At 38.9% G+C, this 20,696-nt stretch overlaps 1 protein-coding gene across 1 annotated transcript in view; it reads right to left on the reverse strand.

The window, feature by feature from the left end:
• CUBN (cubilin) overlaps positions 1-20,696 on the reverse strand; it is a 289,660-nt gene that overhangs the window by 123,113 nt on the left and 145,851 nt on the right. The gene's annotated exons all lie outside the window — the stretch shown is intronic.

Below are 20,696 nucleotides of genomic sequence, written 5' to 3' on the forward strand. Positions count from 1 at the left end.
TGTACTCAAAATCACCATTTTGGCTTATGAGATTTAAGGTGCTCATTTCCTTGGAAGTCTGCAGATTGCTAGGAAGTTTTAGACAAAATAAGATGTTCAATTTTGGACTCTAGAATTTCATGATGCAACATGGAATAGTGTGTGTGGACTGAGTCAAGTTATTGTCACACAGTAACCTTAGGATGAATGGTGGCTATTTTCATTATCATTCAAAGAAAAAGAATTCATTTTCCGGGGGCTGGGCAGTAGTGCAGCGGTTAAGCACACCACACACACTATTCCATTTTCTTTTCCTAAGATCCTTCCATTTTTCAAAAGAAGACAACTAGTGCATAGAGAGTATAAGATATATGTCCAAGTCACACAATCAGAGAGATGGAGCAGATGTCATGTTGGATCACGAAATTCTAGAGTCCAAAATTGAACATCTTATTTTGTTTAATGCAAGATATCCATAAATGAAGATAAATTCATCAAATTGCCAACCACCAGAGTGATTGGCAATATTGATTACAATATAAAGTTAAAATGTGGCTATTTCATTACAAATAAATCTCCATTATGTGTTACTTTTCCATGAGTGTGATCCAAATCTTGCCCCTAGTGAACTGAAAGAGGGTTTGGTGTTGTGGTCTCACTCACTCACTCACTCACTCACTCACTCACTCACTCACTCACTCACTCTATGGTGAATAGAAGTAGGGAGGGAGGAAGAGAGAAAGAAAGGAATTAAGTATGTCTTGGAAAAAACACAAACTTCAGGGATGTAATCAAGGAAGGTACACACAAATGACTTTAAATATCTAGTGATGATTATAATCACTGTTCTCTTGAGCATGTAAGAATGATTGGGGGATAATTCTCAGTTTAATTTATACATGCATACAAATCAACTTTCAACAATATTTTTAACTCTCTCATGTGGTTCTGAGGTGGCACAAATTTCCTTTCTTCTTGCATCCAATTTTCAAAGTCTAAACCTACAGAACCAATAAACAAAACTTTAAAACTAATTATTTCAACATTTAAAGATGTATTATGTACTAAATTACAACCCACCACACTTTTTTTTTTTTGCCACCAAGGATTCATGGGATTCGGTGCCTGCATGATCCCATTATTCCTAGAGAGCAGACTTTTCTTTTCTCTTCTTTTCTTTTCTTTTCTTTCCTTTTCTTTTTTCCTTTCTTTCCTTTTCAGATAGAGCATGAGATGGGGGAGATTCACAGAGAGAAACAGAGACACCACAGCACTGCTCCAACTGCTCATGAGGAAATTTGCATGGTGTTCCCATGTAATGGGCAAAGGCTTGAACTCTGCACACATTATAAAATGTATGTTCTAAAATAATAAATTTTAAACTTAGAAATTATAGATCTCTTTCTCTCTTTCTCTTTTTTCTTTTTCTTCCTTCCTTCCTTCTTTCCTTCCTTCCTTCCTTTCTTTCTTTTTTTTTTTTTTTGTTTCCGGGGTTACTGCTGGGGCTTGGTGCTAGCGCTACGAATCCACTACTCCTCGTGGTCATTTATTCCATTTTATTGGATAGAACAGAGAGAAATTGAGAGGGGAGGGGAAGTAGAGAAGGAGAGAAAAATATAAGACACCTGCAGACCTGCCTCACTTCTGTGAAATGTCCCCCCTATAGGTAGGGAGCCAGGAGCTCAAACCTGGATCCTTGAGTGGGTCTTTGCACATTGTTCTATATGCACTTAACCAGGTGCACCACCACTGACCCCCTAGGTATTTCTGTATTATTTGAAAATAATCATTTTACTGAGATATCAGCATATTATATAATTTAGTCATGGGCAGGGGTAGATTGCATAATGCTTATGCAAAGATACTTTAAAGCCTGAGGCTCCAATGTTCCAGGTTTAATTCCTGTACCTCCATAAACTAGAACTGAGCAGTTCTCTGGTGAAAAAAAAATTGCTCATTTACTTTTAAATGCACTGAGGCCTACACCTACATGATATTATTGCCTTGAGTCTAATGTTAATTTGAGAGAAAGAGAGAGAAAAGAATGGCATCATAGTACCTGTCCACCAACCATGAAGTTTCCTCTGGTGCTGTCACCAGCACTTGACCCTAGAACCTCATGTGTGATAAAGTGTGTGCTCCACTAAGTAAACTAAATCTTAGACTTAAATTTACTCTTTTATAGTGAGTAGATTGCCTTTTAGTATACTGAGAGTTATATACTTCTCATCCCAGTATGTAACTTTATAGTGAGTAGAGTGCTTTTTAGTATACTGAGAGTTATATACTTCTCATCCCAGTATGTAACTTTATAGTGAGTAGAGTGCCTTTTAGTATACTGAGAGTTATATACTTCTCATCCCAGTATGTAACTGGGATACTTTCATCACCTCCCTCCCCCCAAAAATCTTACACATTGGCAGTCACGTTCCATTCTGCTCTTCCTCTAACACCTGGAAAACTCAAATAATTTTTTCTGTTTCTGTCTATTTACTTATTTTAGTTATTTTCCACAAATGAATCTTATAATATGAAAAAAATTATGTTCTAACCAGTGGGCTATATCTTGACCCTCTAAATTGTATTTTCTTTTTTTTAAACTTTATTTTTTCCCTTTTGTTGCCCTTTTTGTTTATCATCATTATTATTGTTGCTGTTGTTATTGCTCTCATTGTTTTTGGATAGGACAGAGAGAAATTGAGAGAGATGGGGAAGACACAGAAGGGGAGAGAAAGATAGACACCTGCAGACCTGCTTCACCACCTGTGAAGCGACCCCCCTGCAGGTGGGGAGCCAGGTATCCTGATGCAGGTCGATGCGATTTCCGCCATGTGTACTTAACCCACTGCGCTACCACCCAGCTCCCCTAAATTGTATTTTCTTAGCCAATTCAAAATACAGTTTTTCTGCAAGTATGACTGCTTATGAACACCTTTGACCACTTTGAACACCTTAAATAGTAGCCAAAATAACACCTATACTATCATTATAAAGCCTCATGTTTATACTTCTACCTGTACTCAAATTATCAGCACTGGGATGGAGAGATAATTCACCAGGTTAGCTGTCTGCATTGCCATTTCATGACCCAAATTCAAGCTATAGCACCAAATGGGATGTGTTCTGGTACCAGAGAAGACTTTGGTGCTATGGTGCCTTTCTCTCTCTGTCTCTGTCTCTGTCTGTCTCTCTCTTTCTACACACACACACACACACACACACACACACACACACACACACACAGACACACACACACACACTGAATAAAATTTAATGGCTCAGAGTAACGTGTTGTAGAGTGACGTGTGTGAGATCCCAGTTCTTTTCCTCAAAAAAAGGAACATGTATATGTATATATTTACATCATTTATTTAATTCAATACTTCATTATCTCTAACTTGGTTTCATAGTTTCCTAAGGTTATGGCAACTTACTCTGGATAAAAACTAGTTACTTCTCCCAGGGTGGCTTGCATGACTTAAACTTTAGTGGAATTTAATTTTTCTCTCTTCAAATTCTACATTATATTGTACACATTCTGATTCAAATGTGCATAATAGTTACTAGGTTACATGTACCTAATTGCCATTTTGTGACAGAACAAAGAGGCAGCTGATTTTTAGTAGAATTTAGACTAGCAAATAAAATATAACTATTTTATTTATAAGTGCTCATGACACTTGTAATATCAAATCAATTTAAGTTTTAATTCAAAAGTTATGAGAAAAGCACTCCAAGGAAGAAACTATGAGAAAACTTGCTTCAACTTATTTAAAATTCTTAAGTCATGAAATTATCAATTTGCAATTTCCTTTACTTTCATTTATTTACCAAGGCAGAGTTAACGAATTATATTACTGTTGGCTGCATAACCAGCACATACATATAATTCGTAAATGTAGAATTCCTACTTAAGTCTATTGCTAGTTTTATAGGCCAGGAATTGATTTTCCTGATCTGTTACTTAAATGGAAAACTCAGTAAACCATACAAAAACATCTATACAGGGAGTCGGGCGGTAGCGCAGTGGGTTAAGCGCACGTGGTGCAAAACGCAAGGATTGGCATAAGGATTGCAGTTTGAGCCCCCGGCTCCCCACCTGCAGAGGAGTCACTTCACAAGTGGTGAAGCAGGTCTGCAGGTGTCTATCTTTCTCTCCCCCTCTCTGTCTTCCCCTCCTCTCTCCATTTCTCTCTGTCCTATCCAACAACTATGACATCAATAACTATAACAATAAAACAACAAGGACAACAAAAGGAAACAAACAAATAAATAAAAGGTATAATTTTAAAACAATTAAAAAAACATCTATACATCTTAAATAAGTCATTGTAAATGATACCAGTAAAATAAAAATTTGAAGTTGAATCTGTACAAGAAAAAGTGGCCATACTCCTCAGTGTTCTGAAAACAGCAGCAAAGATGATTAGGTATTGACCTAGGAAAAGTTCATACTTTTTTTTTTTTAAACACTTGATGTTTTAATTATCATGAGAGGAACCAGTTAAGTGTCATTCCATTTTCTAAGTCAACACAAGCCGTCACCAGCATAAATTGACACAAGAGAGGAAAAAAGACTGTGAAGGCGATCTGGCTGCAGCATTTATCTCCTCACTGAAGACAACGGTTGATTCTACTGAACTGACAGGCTAGAATAGGTGTCCCCTTCCTTCACAGCTCCAGAATATATAAGTAGCTGTCCTCTCCTCATAGAACCTCAAAATAAGCTCTCAAGGAGAGGAAAACCACTTAGTTCAGAGACTCACATCTTTTGATATTTGTTAGAGGCCTCTGGTCAAGCCTGAAGACTGGCAATTTGAGAAAATAAAAGAGACACACAAAAGGCAATCTTCTACCTTCTTGTACTCTAACAAAGGATAGCGGTATACGACTTAAGGGGCCAGGTGGTGGCACACCTGGTTAAGTACACACACATATCATAGTACTTGAGCCCCTGCTTCCCACCCTCCCCCACAAGTGGTGAAATAGGGTTGCATGGGTCTCTCTGTCTCTTTCCCTCTCTCTATTTCCCCTCCCCTCTCAATTTATCTCTTTCTTTATCCAGTAATAAATAAGTAAAAAGATTTTTTAAAAATACCCTTAAATATAAGAGAGAGAAGAGATTGAATAATGCGCACTATGTAAAAGCTGGTAACATGGACCAGGAAGTGACTTAGCAGATAGAGGGCAGGATTTGCATACATAAGGCCCTGGATTCTATCCCTTATATGCCTGAACAATACTATGGCCTCTCTTTCTCTCATAAGATTAATAAATAAATCTTTTCTTTTTTCAAGGCTGATGGTAGTATTCCTTTTGGAGAATAAAATAAACCTTTTAAACAAGGTACTATGCTAGGTAAGCTCTCATCAAATGGATGTGATAAGGAAGATGTTATTATATGAGGACAATTTTCTCTTTTCTCTAACCTTCAGCTCCCTGCTTTGTGAAACAGGACTGACATGAGTATTTAACTCATAATGCTCATTGGAATGAAATACAATCATATATGTAATTTAGGATATTTCCTGGCAAAATGTACAGATATTAGCCTCTACTGTTAAAGTGATACAGAGAGACAACTAAAGTGCTATTTAAAAGATGAATAAAATATCAGTAAGGAGAAAGCCATGAAGCCAGAACCAAAAGGTTTGTCTAGCACTATGGATGAGTCAGGAGTCTGAGCAGGAGACATACTGTGTGAAAATCACCCAACTGGGATTGCAGGGAAGAAGAGCTGTGGTGGGTAACTTCTGACCTAGCTTCCAATGATTCATGCCTTGTGTAATCTCCTCCCCTTGGGTGTGGGATGACCAACCCTAAAGACTTGTCTCTAATATTCTCAATTTACTTCACGCAGCATGATCACTTCCAGTCCTGTGCATTTTGTCCTGAAGGACACAATATCATCTTTTAAAATAGTAAAGTAGTACTCCATGGTGTATATAGTTCATAATTTCTTTATCCAGTCATCTCTTGATGGAAATATAGCTTGCTTCTATATTGGTTATTTTGAAAAATACAGCTATGAACCTGGGGGGGGGGGTGCTATGATGGTTATCATGGGAGAAGGCACAGAACTTTGGCCATGGATGTGGTGTGGAATTATACCCCTGATATACAATAACCTTGCAAGTCACTAATTTTTTAAAAATCCTTAAAAAAAACTTGCCTCTTTTAAGTAAAATACAGCTGAAGTAAAGAAATGTTATTTCTCAGATTACATTACAAATGATGAGCACATCCATCCTGGTCTTGCTCTCTGTCACTTTCTCGTTGACGCTCCCTATTATGCTTGCTCTGATGAAGCAAGGCACCATGTTGAGACACTGTCTAGAAAGGTCAGCAAAGTAAAGAGCCAAAGAAGTTTGTATCCAACTGCATCTGTCAGCAATCAGACGAATGAGCCAGGGAAGACTGCAGTACTTACCTGTACTTGAGCTCTTGAACTACAGAAACTACATACACTGCTGCTTTAAGTCATTAAACTTTGGGGTAATTTGTTATGGGGCAGTAGGTAACTAACTTGCAGGGTCCTAAAAAAAGAACTGAGTAAGGAATGAGCAATGGATTTTCATGGCCAGGATGTCCAGTAGGTCACCTGATTCAGTAAGCTGTCTTGGAAAACAAATGAATCTTCAGAGTGATCTGGGATGACGGGTCTTGTGGTCAGAACAACTTAGATTCACTCTGCACTCAGAGGGACATCATCTGGTTAAGGTCCTGTATTCACACCTGAGATACTTGTTTTCTCTTACCAAGGCACGTCAGAAGTTTCAGGTGTCAGTGTAAGGTGGTAGCGCACTGGGTTAAGTGAAGCACAAGGACCAGAACAAGGATCCTGGTTTGAGCCCCCAGTTCCCCACCTGCAGGGGGTCACTTTGCAAGTGGTCAAACAGGTCTGTAGGTGTCTTTCTCTCCCCCCTCTCTGTCTTCTCCTTCTCTCTAAGTTTCTTTCTGTCCTATCCAATAACAGCAGCAGCAGCACCTACAACAATAAAAACAATAACAGCAACAACAAGAACAACGGGGAAAAGATGGGGAAAAGAGAGGTGGATTCATAGTGCAGTCACAGTGCCCCAGGGGTAACCACGGAGGCAAAAATAAGTTTCCCGTGTCACTGTCATCACTTTGAAATCATTTTCATCACTTTGAAATTCCTCCTCTCTACCCAATAAGGTTATTGTGAATCTCAAATAAAACAATGTATCTGGAAAAGGTTATAAACAATGAATGAAAAGCTAAGCATCTCCTATCCATTATAGGGATTCTCATAATGAATTTTTACTGAATTCTAATAAATGTAAAAGCTAGGACAATTACTTCTAGGTATTTAGCCTAGAGAAATTCTTGCTTGGTTGCATGATGAGATACTGCATTACTGTGTCCATTACTAAAAGTATTTGTAATAGCAAAATATTAGAAGCAATTGGAGTGCTCGTTAATAGAATAGGTGATTCATGGACTACTTATAAAATGGAATACTGCTTGGTGGTGAAATAATGAATACACTGCAACATAGAAAAATACTTAAAATATTCCTATAACCAAATTATTTGGCAATTGGATTAACTTTGAAAATCCCATTGTTAAGATTTTCTGTATCAACAAGTCCTCATCATAATTTATGTTCTTTTATGCTATTTATATATAGCTGTATCTTATAAAGGAAGACCACCAGTTGCTTCTGTTCTCCCTGGTCTAAGCAGAGAAAGACAGGCTGGGAACATGGATCAACCTGCCAACTCTCATGTTCAGCAGAAAAGCAATTACAGAAGCCAGACCTTCAACCTGCTGCACCCCACAATGATCCTGGGTCCATACTCCCAGAGTAATAAAGAATAGGGAAGCTATCAAGGGAGTGGATTGGATATGGAGCTTTGTGGGTGGTCATTGTGTGGAAATGTACCCCTCTTATTCTATAGTCTTGTCAATATTTCCATTTTATAAATAAAAAATAAATAATTTTTGAGTTCTCAGTACAAATTAAAGAAGGACATGTATTATGTAGCATTAATCTCATTAAGCTTAAAATAAGAAAAATAATATTATACATCATATATGGAGGTAGGCATAAAAGGAAAAGAGTGAAAACGGTCACAGGAACCCAAATTCTAAGTGGTTTTTTCAGGACAGGGCAGAGGGTGGTATCAGCAGACTCCACATTGAACTTCATTGTCTCTTTAGCACTCTATTTGTTTGGGGGAAAGAAATGAGCTAACAATGAATGGCAAAAATAGTAGAATTTGGAAAATCTAAGTAGTGGGGTATTATTAATCTTTATCTGAATTATATAGTCTATAATTTTCCGTATACATAGACAATTCAAAATAGAATTGCCCATTAAAAAGGGATCATATAAAGGAAATAATAGGAAATGTAGACTAGTACTGACAAATAAAGATGCTCTTCATGGGATTATTTTCATAAGGAAAAACAATCTAGGGACTAGGTAGTGGCACACCAGGTTAAGCACACATGATAGCATGTGCAAGGACTCAGGTTCAAGCCACCTACTCCCCACTTACAGAAGGGAAGCTTCATAAGTGATGAAGCAAGTATTACAGGTGTCTCTCTGTCTCTCTCCCTCTCTATCTCCCCTTCCCTTCTCAATTTCTCTCTGTCCTATCAGATAAAGAAAGAGGGACCAGGTGGTGGTACTTCTGGTTAAGCGCCCATATCAGCAAGCCCCTACTTTCCATCTGTATGGTGAAGCAGGTCTGCTTCTCTCCCTCTCTATATGTGCCCTTCCCTCTCAATTTCTCCCTGTCCTGTCAAATAAAAATAGAAAAATTATGAAAAAAAATACACACTGAGAGAGTTGGATTCATAGTGAAGGCACGGAGCCCCAGTGATAACCCTGGTGGCATAAATAAATAAATAAATAAATAAATAGTGGAAAAGCTGGCCTCCAGGAGTAGTGGATTCGTTATGTAGGCACCAAGCCCCAGCAATAACACTGGAGGCAATAAAAAAAATCTAAAATTGTGAATAATAAACCCATGGATAACTGATTTCTGGTAGGTATAATTGAGTATATAGCCAAATAAAGTATTTTAAGAAGTTATAGTTAAGAATATATTTAAGGGGCCAGCTGGTGGCACACCTGATTGGGCGCATGTTACAGTGTGTAAGGACCCAGGTTCGAGCTCCCAGACCCCACCTGCAGGGGGAAAGCTGGGCTGCAGGTCTCTCTCTTCTCTCTCCTTCTCTATCACCCTTTCCCATATGATTTCTGGCTGTCTTAATCCAATAAATAAATAAAGATAATAAAAAATGTTTTTTAAAAGAATATATTTAAGACTATAGTATTCAGTAATGCCAAATATAGTGGATTATAACACAATATGCAATGTTAGCCCAATTGTATTTGTTCATATATGTGTAAAATTACATGTGTGTATATTTGTGAAGTAAATGAGGCAATATTTCATTAACTTGTGTCTGTTTGGTAATATAGTTAGCATTCAATTCTTATTGCTTCTATCTGCACTTTAGAAATTTAATATGAAGAATATGTCAAATTTTAAAATAAAATATATTGAAAACTACATTTTTAGCTAGTCAGACATATAAATGATCACATATTGAGACACAAAATATGCTATTCATATAAGTCAGATGGCAGTTAATGCCATTTAATCTGGCCTTTTGTTGCCTGACAGAAGTGTATCAACTTAAATAAGTGGCTTCTGTTTTAAGATCCTTAAGGCATTTGTTTGTTGGCCAGTATCTACAACTGTCCTCCAGACCTCTCTCCAAGCTCTAGGCTCATATATCCAACTGCATTCCAGACACCACTGCTCCTCCTCAGTCTCACAATCAATCCTTCAGAGCCAGAGTCTCAAACTGAAGGGTTCTCCCCTCCCCTTAAGTCCTCCTTCACTTTCATTTCTTTCCTCAGTAAATATCAGAAGCATATGCCCAATTGCCAAGCCATTTTTGGATCTCTCTTTCATTTCCCCAAGTCCAGTGCATCATTATGCCCTCATTCTCTCTCTGATTTATCTCTTGGATCCCTTCCTGATATATTAGTAGTATAGAAGAAGTAATAGTATAGTAGAGAAATTAGGTGTAGCCATGAATATATTGTCTGTACCAGACACTGTGATAAATTCTGTAAATATATTTTGTAAATTTCAATCCTTCTTATAATTTGATTGTTCTATGGGCTAAATTGAGGTCCAGAAAGCAAGCAACACCTGTACTCACACACTAAGTAATTTAATTTTCAACTCCTATTTGTCTGACACCTCTCTAATGATAATTGCACCAAATAAAAGGATCAAATAAAGTTTTATTCAAAGAGAATAAGGAGAGTTAATAAGTGAAGTTCAGTGAGTTGTTCATGGTCTACAGAGACTCCTCTTGTTCATGGTCTACAGAGGTCAAGGTGGGGGTATACCATCACATCTTGCCTATGTTACCTTAACTTTGTGCCTTCCTTCAATTCAGTCTCCAAACAACAGGCAGTGTGTAGAGTTATTGTTCCTAAAATGTGTGCCACATGGCCAAAACAATGCTGGGTATTCTGATACACTATAAATTACACCATTTTTAAAATAAGACAAGCAGCAACCAATGCTTTGTTTAGGAACTAAAGAACAAGTGTCTGAAATAAACTTCAGCCTGAAGCCTCTTCTGAGCAAAATGCTGGCTGATGGAATGACTCATGATCACCCTACAGAAAGTCATCACTTACAACCCCAAGCGCATGACTGGGGGAAAATGAATATCACCTTCCTAAGGAATGCCTGTATTTTCATTTTTAGAGACTGGAATATAGTCTCTCCAGTAGCTGAAGAGTCAGAAAACATTTCTACTGCAATCTGCTTGTTTTACTAAATTCTATCCAGCTAAGAGGAATTAAACCAAGTAAATTGTGAGGTAAAAATATTGCAAACCAAAGCTAAGAAGAAGCTATTTTCTCCAAATCACTTTTTTTGGGGGGGGGTCAGAAAGTAGGAGGTGTTGATGGTTTACAGTACAGTACATGGGTACAGTTTCTCATCTCCCATGATATGTGACCTTAAAAAACTTCCGCCCCCACCCAAGGGGCCTTTCCACCATCTTGCATTAGGGAACCAAGGCCCTGCTACAGCCTCCCTTCCCTTTTTCCACAGACTCCTTTGCTTTTTTAATTCAAAAGCATTTTATAGTCTCCAAAGCATGTTGATACTGCACCTTAGCTTCAGAGAAGAGTTTTTCGTGCAGTGAAATGGTGAATGTCCATAAAACAAACTTTTGCTTTCCTTTGACATTTTGGGTACCCTTACTTTTATTTCCATCTTAATTCATTTTTGAGTTTTCTGGAAGGTATCAGAACAATACACTTATGAATTGATAGAAAATTCATCATGATGACAAAATGAAAATGTATGATTTTTTTGTTTTAAATATCCTAATATATAATAGTTCAATTCTGCCAATCTGCTTGTTAACTAGTGATGATACTTGGAGTTGAACTGAAGATTACTGATTAAGTTCTGTGTAGCTAAAGTACATACTTTTAAAAAAGTTATGACCTTGGGGGCCGGGCGGTGGCACACCGGGTTAAGTGCAGATAGTGTGAAGTGCAGGGACCAGCACAAGGATCCTGGATTGAGTCCCTGGCTCCTCACCTACAGGGTTACTTCACAAGTGGTGCAGCAGGTCTGCAAGTATCTATCTTTCTTCCCCTCCTCTCTCAATTTCTTCTTCTTCTAGCGTTTGCCTCTCAATTTCTTAATCTAACAACAGTAACAAAATGGAAAGAATGGAAAGTCACAGCAGCAGTGGATTCATAGTGCAGAGTGCAGGCACCAAGCCCCAGTGATAACTCTGGAGGTAAAAAGAAGAAGGAGGAGGAGGAGGAGGAGGAGGAGGAGGAGGAGGAGGAGGAGGAGGAGGAGGAGGAGGAGGAGGAGAAGGAGAAGGAGAAGAAGAAGAAGAAGAAGAAGAAGAAGAAGAAGGAGAAGAAGAAGAAGGAGAAGAAAGAAATTATGACCTTATGGCCACAGAGATAGTACAAGTGGTTATGTCATAAAGTTTCTTGCTTGAGGCTCCAAGGTTTCAGATTTAATCCCTGGCATCGCCCCAAGCCAGATGTGAGGAATGCTATGATCAAAAAATAAGTTCTAACCTTAACTGGAATATTAGTAATATAGAAGAAGAAGTAATAGTACAGTAGAGAAATTAGGTGTATCCATGAATATATTGTCTGTACCAGACATTGTGATAAATGCTGTAAATATATTTTGTAAATTTCAATCCTTCTTATAATATGATTATTCCACGGGCTAAACTGAGGTCCAGAAAAAAAATAACACCTGCACTCACACACTGAGTGGCTTAATTTTCAACTCCTATTTGTCTGACACCTCTCTAATGATAATTACACCAAGTAAAAGGATAAAATCAAGTTTTATTCAAAGAGAATAAGGGGATTTAATAAGTGAAGTTCAGTGAGTTGTTCATGGTGTCTTAGAAGGATAAGAAGGAAAATGGGGAGATACCACAGTGTAGTCGTGCATAGGACTTGTGTGTTTGGGGAACCAAGTTTGATCCCCCATATTGCCATATGCTAGAGCAGAGAGCAGTGCTCTCATCTCATTCACTCTCTGTGGCTCACAAAAATAAATAGATCAACCTAAAAAGAAGAAGGAGGAAAAGTGTGAACTACGGGGGACAGAATGGATGTCTCCATTCACTTTCTCAACCTGTGTGAAAGCCTCCTTAGTGGCATTTTAGAAAGTCTTATTCAGGGCCCTGAGGGTTTAGGAGTGGTTGGCACCTGTCATGCATTCCAGTCCACGAGCATGGGATTCCCAGCATGGCTCATTTAGCAGATGGTGTTATAGGGGCGCAGTGTCCAAGACCAATAAATAAACCTAACACTTTTATCCTTGATTCTTAAGCTCAGTTCTATCCTTAAAGTGAGATATAAATCTACCTATTGCCTTTTTCTGGTTTAGCCACTGGCTGTCTGCTGTCACTGGATTTCTTTATTCACCTTGCTGGTTTAATCTGGCTTTCAACCCAGTCCCTTACCCTTTGCTTCATTTATAACTCCCTCTGGCAGTGCATGTCTCCTGCTTTGTATTGTCTGACAGCTTTGTCAGGGTAAAGAGAATGTGGTGAGGGATGAGATATTTAGAGTACAGGAGAGATAATTTTCATCAGGGTTCGTTGAGGGTGGGGCATCCATGAAATATCTTCACTTGTTAAATCTAGGAGTGGCGAGTTAATGGAATTCCCATGTTGGGTTGGAAACTGCTCCAAGACAGATGAGTTATTAAGTGATAAGAAAGGGCATCCCTCAGGAAACTATCCAGGCTGCTAAAATAATAAATGTAAGTAAGGAAGGAAATGAAAAAAAAATCACTTATTATGGTATGTTTTCTTGGGGGTGGGAAGGGAGGAAGCATCAGTTTCCTTAATGCAAAAAATGACTCAAACATTACTAGGAATGCTGCTATGAAAATAAATAACAAAACCTCACTTTATTTTTCACAAATAAGCGAACATTTATGGAGATTCTGTTTGAAATGTAAACAAAACCTGTGTTACAGGTTGAGAACTATGACCTCCATTAAATAATTAACTTGCTTTCAAGGTGAAAAGTTATTGATATCATTTTAGGTGATCAACACAGAATGGCTAAGCAAGTCACAAATTAAACATTTTAAAAAGATCATCAGAGTTCACCCTCAAAATATCTTTCTAAACACCCTCAAACTAAACTTTCTGTAGTGAGATGTGAAGGAGAAATGAAAGAAAGGAATGGAGAGGGGGAGAGGTTGGGAAGGAAGGAGAGTGAGAGGTAGGAAGAGATTGATTTCTGTCATGGTTTTATTTGTAAAACAATAAATATTTAAAGAAGAATTATTTATATTTTCTCTGTGAGTTCTATTATGTGTGTCTATTTGCTCTATTTTGACATGATGGATGTTTGAAAAGGAAACACATCATGGGTAGTGTCTTTAAAAAAATAAAACAGAATATGGATATTGCATTCTGAGTTTGACCTGCTCCACCCTGAGTCTTATTATTTCTAACTTGAACGACAACAGACCTTGCAACTTGGGGAGTGGAAGGGTGGGAGGGGATCTGTTTTTCATCCATTCAAATCATACACTTGGATTTCTTTCTCCTAGATCTGTATGAAAGGCTTCAGAGGGGAAAAAAAATAGTTACTCATCATGTAACCTTTTATTGTGTAAGGGTCTGCTATCCCCAGTGTGTATTCTCCAAGAGACGCTGGATTTGGATTGTGGGCTGTTGCTTTTATCTGCTCCTCACTGATTCTCACTAGGCAGACATTCCATTGTACTGAGTACAGAGGATGCTGGAATCAGAGGTCGCAGTCTCCTGGGGCCAGCTGGTGCTGCTGAACTGACTTCTCTCCCTGCTCCCACACTGAGCTACAGCCAGCATTTCTCAGAAATCAATAAGAGCTCATAGAGTTACATGAATCTGAGGCCAGAGAAGAGAGACTCTAATTAAGCAATTAAACTTGTCAGGCAGAGGTCATTTTAATGCTCAGCCTTCGTGAACAGGAAACATAATGGAGTCATTTTTCTATGTTGACCATCCAGAGCCAGACCTAGCCATTGGGTCCAACTGCTGCCTTAGCAAGACTTACTCACAATGTGTCATTCAGGAGAGCTCAAGGTTAATTACACCAGCCATTCTAAAGGGATTGAGCAGAAAGTGCAAACATGTTCCCAAATTAGTTGAAACTTGAGTGCAAATTGAGCTTTCTGATTAGCTTCTCCGTGATGCCATCACCATTTCAACAAAAATCCCATAATTCAGTTCTTTCTCTCTTTTTCACAATAGCAGCATGAAATTCTAGAAGGCATACTTCTGCCATGTTATCTGAGTTCTCGTGTGGGCTGAAATCATGATCGTGCCAGAGAGTGAACTTAACACAGCACATTTTCAAATGGGTCGTTTGTAATGAGGCACTGATGGCAGGGGTAGAGACAACAAAAATCATTTATTCAGCCATGCACCCATTCTCAATTTGTACTTCACCCAGATTTATGCAAAGGCTGTCACCGTGGGCTGTCTGAGGAGAGAAGGATTGCTGTTTGTTCTTGTGGATTTTTTGCCTTTAGTTTCAAGAAGGTGTGAGGCTACATGTGACCTTATGCTGCCTCCATTTGGGACCTCTAGTGCTAGGTCTACTTTAAGAACAGCTTTCTTTAGTGTTACAAGCCAGTATGAAGATCCCATGCCCAAAGTGATTTCCCAGAAGATGGACAGAAGTTCAGTGCTGTCCAAGGCTGGCTTCCTGAATAAACCCACAACTGACCTTTCCTGACCCTCAAGAGTCTTAGTTTCTCCCACTCCACTTTTTTTCTATCCACAAACAGTGTCTCACTGGGTCATCTTCCCTAGCTTCCACCTTTCACTCACCCAAGTTTATTAGTAAACTAAGATTCCCCAAGCTATGAAGACTGTGAGTGGGGATCTCAGTCCCAGTAGCCAGACATATACCTGGCACTTAAGATGGAATGGATGGATAGGTGGGTGGGTGGATGGATGGATGGGACCCAGACCATAAAGTAACCTCGGTTTTATCTTCTCAGTTTCCTGGTTGCTTTTCATTCTGCAATTCAGTTCCCTGCATGCATACTTCAATGTTCACCGAAATACTCATCCTTTCTTAAGGCTTGATTGATCTTTCTGTTGTTTCTATTAATTTCTACTACTTCTGACCCTTCAGGACCTTAATTTTCTCAGTTTTACAATAAGGAGATGATAGTAAAACATCTCTAATCTCTCTCTTTTTTGAATCTTAATGTTCTATGCATCTCTGTGTTATGATTATCAGCCATAACAACTGTTAAATTAATATTCCCACTTCTGATGTGCAAACTATTGAGGAGCTTTCCAGACCTAATGTCTGGTTGGGACCAGTTGCTCAGTGTTGAAAACACACTTGAGCTCTATTAAAAGCTCCCTGAATATACCCTTTATCTGGCAGCACCATTGGCAGCTGAATATATTGCTCTTTGTTAATGACTTGGTTCAAGCAACACGACTGAGAAATTAACTTGAATGTCTCTAAAATGAATGATTGGCTTTGTACGAAATTAAACAGGAGATGTTATGCAAGATATTGGACTTCAGAGTCCACTTCATATCCAGTGGTCATCTAGCTATGAAGATAGATGGCTGACACTTCAATGCCTACCTTCATGAACCCCTGGACAACTGATTAATACTTTGAGCCAACTTTCCAGCCAATCCAGGACACTCCTGCCCAGTTCCAAGCCTCTGCAGAAATCCATTCCCTTAATTGGGTCCACTTGGCAATCACACACAGCAGCTCTCCACCCCAATTTACTCAAACAGTCCTTCTTCACATTTAGCATTTTATAAAAGGAAACTCATAAACTGTACACACAAAAATGACTTAGATTGTATAGGATCTATGTAAACTTCAATATAAAGCTGAAAATCAGACAAAAAAAGTTTTGGTAGGGTATGTGTCCTTCCAATTTGTCATTCTGAAAATAGAAAATGCAAAGAACCAATCCGGATCTTCATCAGGTATCTGCCCTGGTACCATATCCACCAGTCATTCCATTTATTTTGTACATTAAGCTGCTCTTTTTCCAAGCAGCTTGTCCTCTCCATGTGCTCAAGCTTTCTCATCACAGAATAAATAAAAGCCTGCAACTTTCCATTGATCTAGTCCTGCTCATGGATTTATGATCCTTTAGATTACACCATTCACTTGCACAATTTTGCGGAGAATCTAAGAGGCTCTGGCATCCAGCACAGTGTGAGTCTTTCATCACTGCCCACACCAACCCTGCTCTGTACAAGGTCAAAAAAATCAAACTGGGCATCCAGTTGCGTGCACATATTACCACATGCAGGGCTCAGGTTCAAGCTCCTATTTCCCACTTCCTGGCGGGATATTTCATGGAAGGTGAAGCAAGGCTGCAGGTGTCTCTCTCTCTTTATTCCTCTCTATCTCCTCCTCTCCTTTCAATTTCCCTCTTTATCCTATCAAATAAAAATGGAAAGAAAAAAATTTAATTATAAAAATGGTCACTGTGAACAGTGAATTCTAGTGTCAGCACTGAATCCCAGCTGTAAACTTGGTGGCAATGAGAGAGAGAGAGAGAGAGAGAGAGAGATATGGAGAGAGAAGCCAAATCCAGAGGTTCTGTTTTCTCTTCATTCTAGTTGGCTTATGGTGGATATCATAGTTTATTATTAAAAAAAATTTTTTAGAAAGATAGGAGAAGAGAGAAAAAATCAGATATCACTCTGGCACATGAGCTGCTGGGGATCTAACTCCGGACCTCATGCTTAAGAGTCCAAAGTTTTATCACTGCACCACCTCCAGGACCACTATTTATTTTTTTTATTTTAATTAAAGAAACAAGAAGAAAGAGATCAGAGTGGGCCACCAACAAAACAGCTCACTTGGATAGTGCACCGCTTTGCCCTGTCATGGTCCAGGTTTGAGCCAGCCCCCACCACACTGAAGAAGGCTTCAGTGCTATAGCTTCTTTCTCTAAATCTCTGTCTCATTCTTTCAACTTGAGTCAGTCCAAAGCAGAGAAGTCCTGAAGATTGCAATAAATGAATAAATAAATAAACAAACCAGAACTTTGCTTACATCTGACATATGGTGGTATTGGGGTTGAAACATGGGACTTATGAGAGCCCCAGACATGCAAGTCTGGTGTGCTGCCACTTCACATCTTCCCATTCCTGGATTGGATAATTTTTGGATTATTCACTCTTTAAAATCAACTGTATTTGTTCTTTCTGCTCTACAACTCATTTCTGAGTCCTCCCCTACTTCTCTAAATATCCTTTCTTTGTATCCTTTCCCTGTTTTCAATTTTTCCCTGTAAGTGGTGGTGGTGTTTCCTGAATAGTTTATTCCATTCTTTTCTGTTGGCAATAAGGTGATAAGGTGACCACAACTAATTCCAAGGCTTTAGCAACCATCAGAATACACAAAAACTAGCCTCAGACATGGATGTTGAGTTCAGACCCCATCCTGAGTAAGCACTGAACTCTGCAGGGACATTTAAACTCAAAAGTTTCCAAATCAAATTCACTCTAGATAACCCTTTACTCAACTAATGGCATCACAGCTTTCCCATTGTTTTCAGGAAAACTGTCTCATCTCCACCTCATTCACCCATCTCATCATCTAGCATGTAAATAGCCTCCAAGTTTTGGTGACTACAAGCCATAATAATTACCCAATATCACTCTTTCTCTGTACTTCCAAGACCAATGCCTAAGATTTTCCCACAGCTTCCCAAACAGACTTTACACTGACTTTTTTTGTTGTCAATCCAATTCTCAAAGAGGTGTGTTACCTTTACAAAATACAGCCTGACAACCTCACCAGTGTGTCTTGGAACTTCACCACTTGAAAGTTGTACTCCACTAGGGAAAGACAGAAACAGGTGGAGGGTATGGATCTACCTGCCAACACCCATGTCTATCAGAGAAGAAATTACAGAAGTCAAACCTTCAACCTTCCACATCCTATAAAGAATTTTATACAAATAACCCCATCCAAAAATGGGGGGGAGGACTTGGACAAAATATTCACCACAGAAGAGATCCAAAAGGCCGAGAAACACATGAAAAAATGCTCCAAGTCTCTGATTGTCACAGAAATGCAAATAAGGACAACAATGACATATCACTTCACTCCTGTGAGAATGTCATACATCAAAAAAGGTAACAGCAGCAAAAGCTGGAGAGGGTGTGGGGTCAAAGGAACCCTCCTGCACTGCTGGTGGGAATGTAAATTGGTCCAACCTCTGTGGAGAACAGTCTGGAGAACTCTCAGAAGGCTAGAAATGGACCTACCCTATGACCCTGCAATTCCTCTCCTGGGGATATATCCTAAGGAACTCAACACATCCATCCAAAAAGATCTGTGTACACATATGTTCTTGGCAGCACAATTTGTAATAGCCAAAACCTGGAAGTAACCCAGCAACAGATGAGTGGCTGAGCAAGTTGTGGTATATATACACAATGGAATACTACTCAGCTGTAAAAAATGGTGACTTCACCATTTTCAGCCGATCTTGGATGGACCTTGAAAAAATCATGTTGAGTGAAATAAGTCAGAAACAGTCGGATGAGTATGGGATGATCTCACTCTCAGGCAGAAGTTGAAAAACAAGATCAGAAAAGAAAACACAAGTAGAACCTGAAATGGAATTGGCATATTGCTCCCAAGTAAAAGACTCTGGGGTGGGTGGGGAGAATACAGGTCCATGAAGGATGATAAATGATATAGTGGGGGGTGTACTGTTAAATGGGAAACTGGGGAATGTTATGCATGTACAAACTATTGTATTTACTGTTGAATGTAAAACATTAATTCCCCAATAAAGAAATAAATTTAAAAAAAAAAGAATTTTAGTCCAGAGGTGTGGTTTATGGAGTAGCTGCAATCAGACCTTCGCTCCCCCCCCCCCCCATACAACTATTAAACACAACAAGAGACCTAATTGGAAACATAATCTACAGCTGAAAAAAATCCACAGCCTCCGGTGGGTGCTGGCATGTACAGCTGGGGAAACAGGAGTGGGTTGGAAGACACAGTCCATGGAAAAGAGAGCTCTGGGCTGACAGCGCTTGGCACTGGCCCGCGCCATATTAGGCAGTAACGCAGTTAGCAGGCTCCCCCGAAGAAAAGAAATTGGAGCTTAAAACCTCTCAATCTTTGACTCAGGGTTCTGTTCATTTTTGTTTATTCTCAGTCTGAGTTTAAGACAAAGACAAAACTCAGTCCACAAGGTAGCCCAAAACACCCCTCCCCACGCACACCGCAGCAGATTCAAATAAGTGGAAAGCAAAGACCACAACAGCACCACCTTCTGGCCAACATACCTAGCACCATACACACGAAAGCAAAGAGGCAGAAAGTTAAATAGCATGTCACATCAAATAGAGAAAAGCAAATCAGGTGAAATCCAAGAAATTCCAGATACAGAGAATCTATCAGAGACAAACTATAGAAATCTTATGAGAACTTTACAAGAGTATAAGCAAGAATTGAAAGAGCATTTTTCTTTGGAATTTGATAAGAAGCTACAAAGTGTGAAAGAAGAACTCAAAGCAGAGTTCACTAAGCAGTTAAAAAGCACAGAGGAAAAATTTTAAACAAAACTGTAAGGACTGAAAGACATCTTTAGTGTAGTTCAACCTCAGGTAGAAAGCTTAGGTAATAGACTCACACATGCAGAAGGAAGAGTTTCCAATCTAGAAGACACAATTAGCCCACTCTTTCAATTCAAAGATGAGGGAGAGGAAAGGTTTAGAAAGAATGAAGCTACTCTCTGTCAAATTGCAGGCTCCATAAAAAGGTCGAATATACGAGTTATAGGGATACCTGAGGAAGTAGACTGAGTCAAAGGTCCAGAGGCAATTTTCAGAGAAATTTTAGATGAAAATTTCCCTTACCTAAGAAATCCTCAGAATATACTTATTTTGGAGGCAGATCGATCACCCAGGTTCACAAATCCAAAACAATCAACACCAAGGCACATTATTGTAAATTTATTAAAACTCATGACAAGGAGAAAATTTTGCAGGCTGCTAGGGAAAGGAAAGAAGTTACATATAAAGGGAGAAATATCAGACTTTCATCAGACTTTTCTTTACAAACACTAGAGGCAAGGAGAGAGTAGAATGACATATTCAAGGCACTAAAGGAGAAGGAATTT

The sequence above is a fragment of the Erinaceus europaeus genome, chromosome 6, assembly GCF_950295315.1.
Source record: "Erinaceus europaeus chromosome 6, mEriEur2.1, whole genome shotgun sequence".
Classification (NCBI taxonomy): domain Eukaryota; kingdom Metazoa; phylum Chordata; class Mammalia; order Eulipotyphla; family Erinaceidae; genus Erinaceus; species Erinaceus europaeus.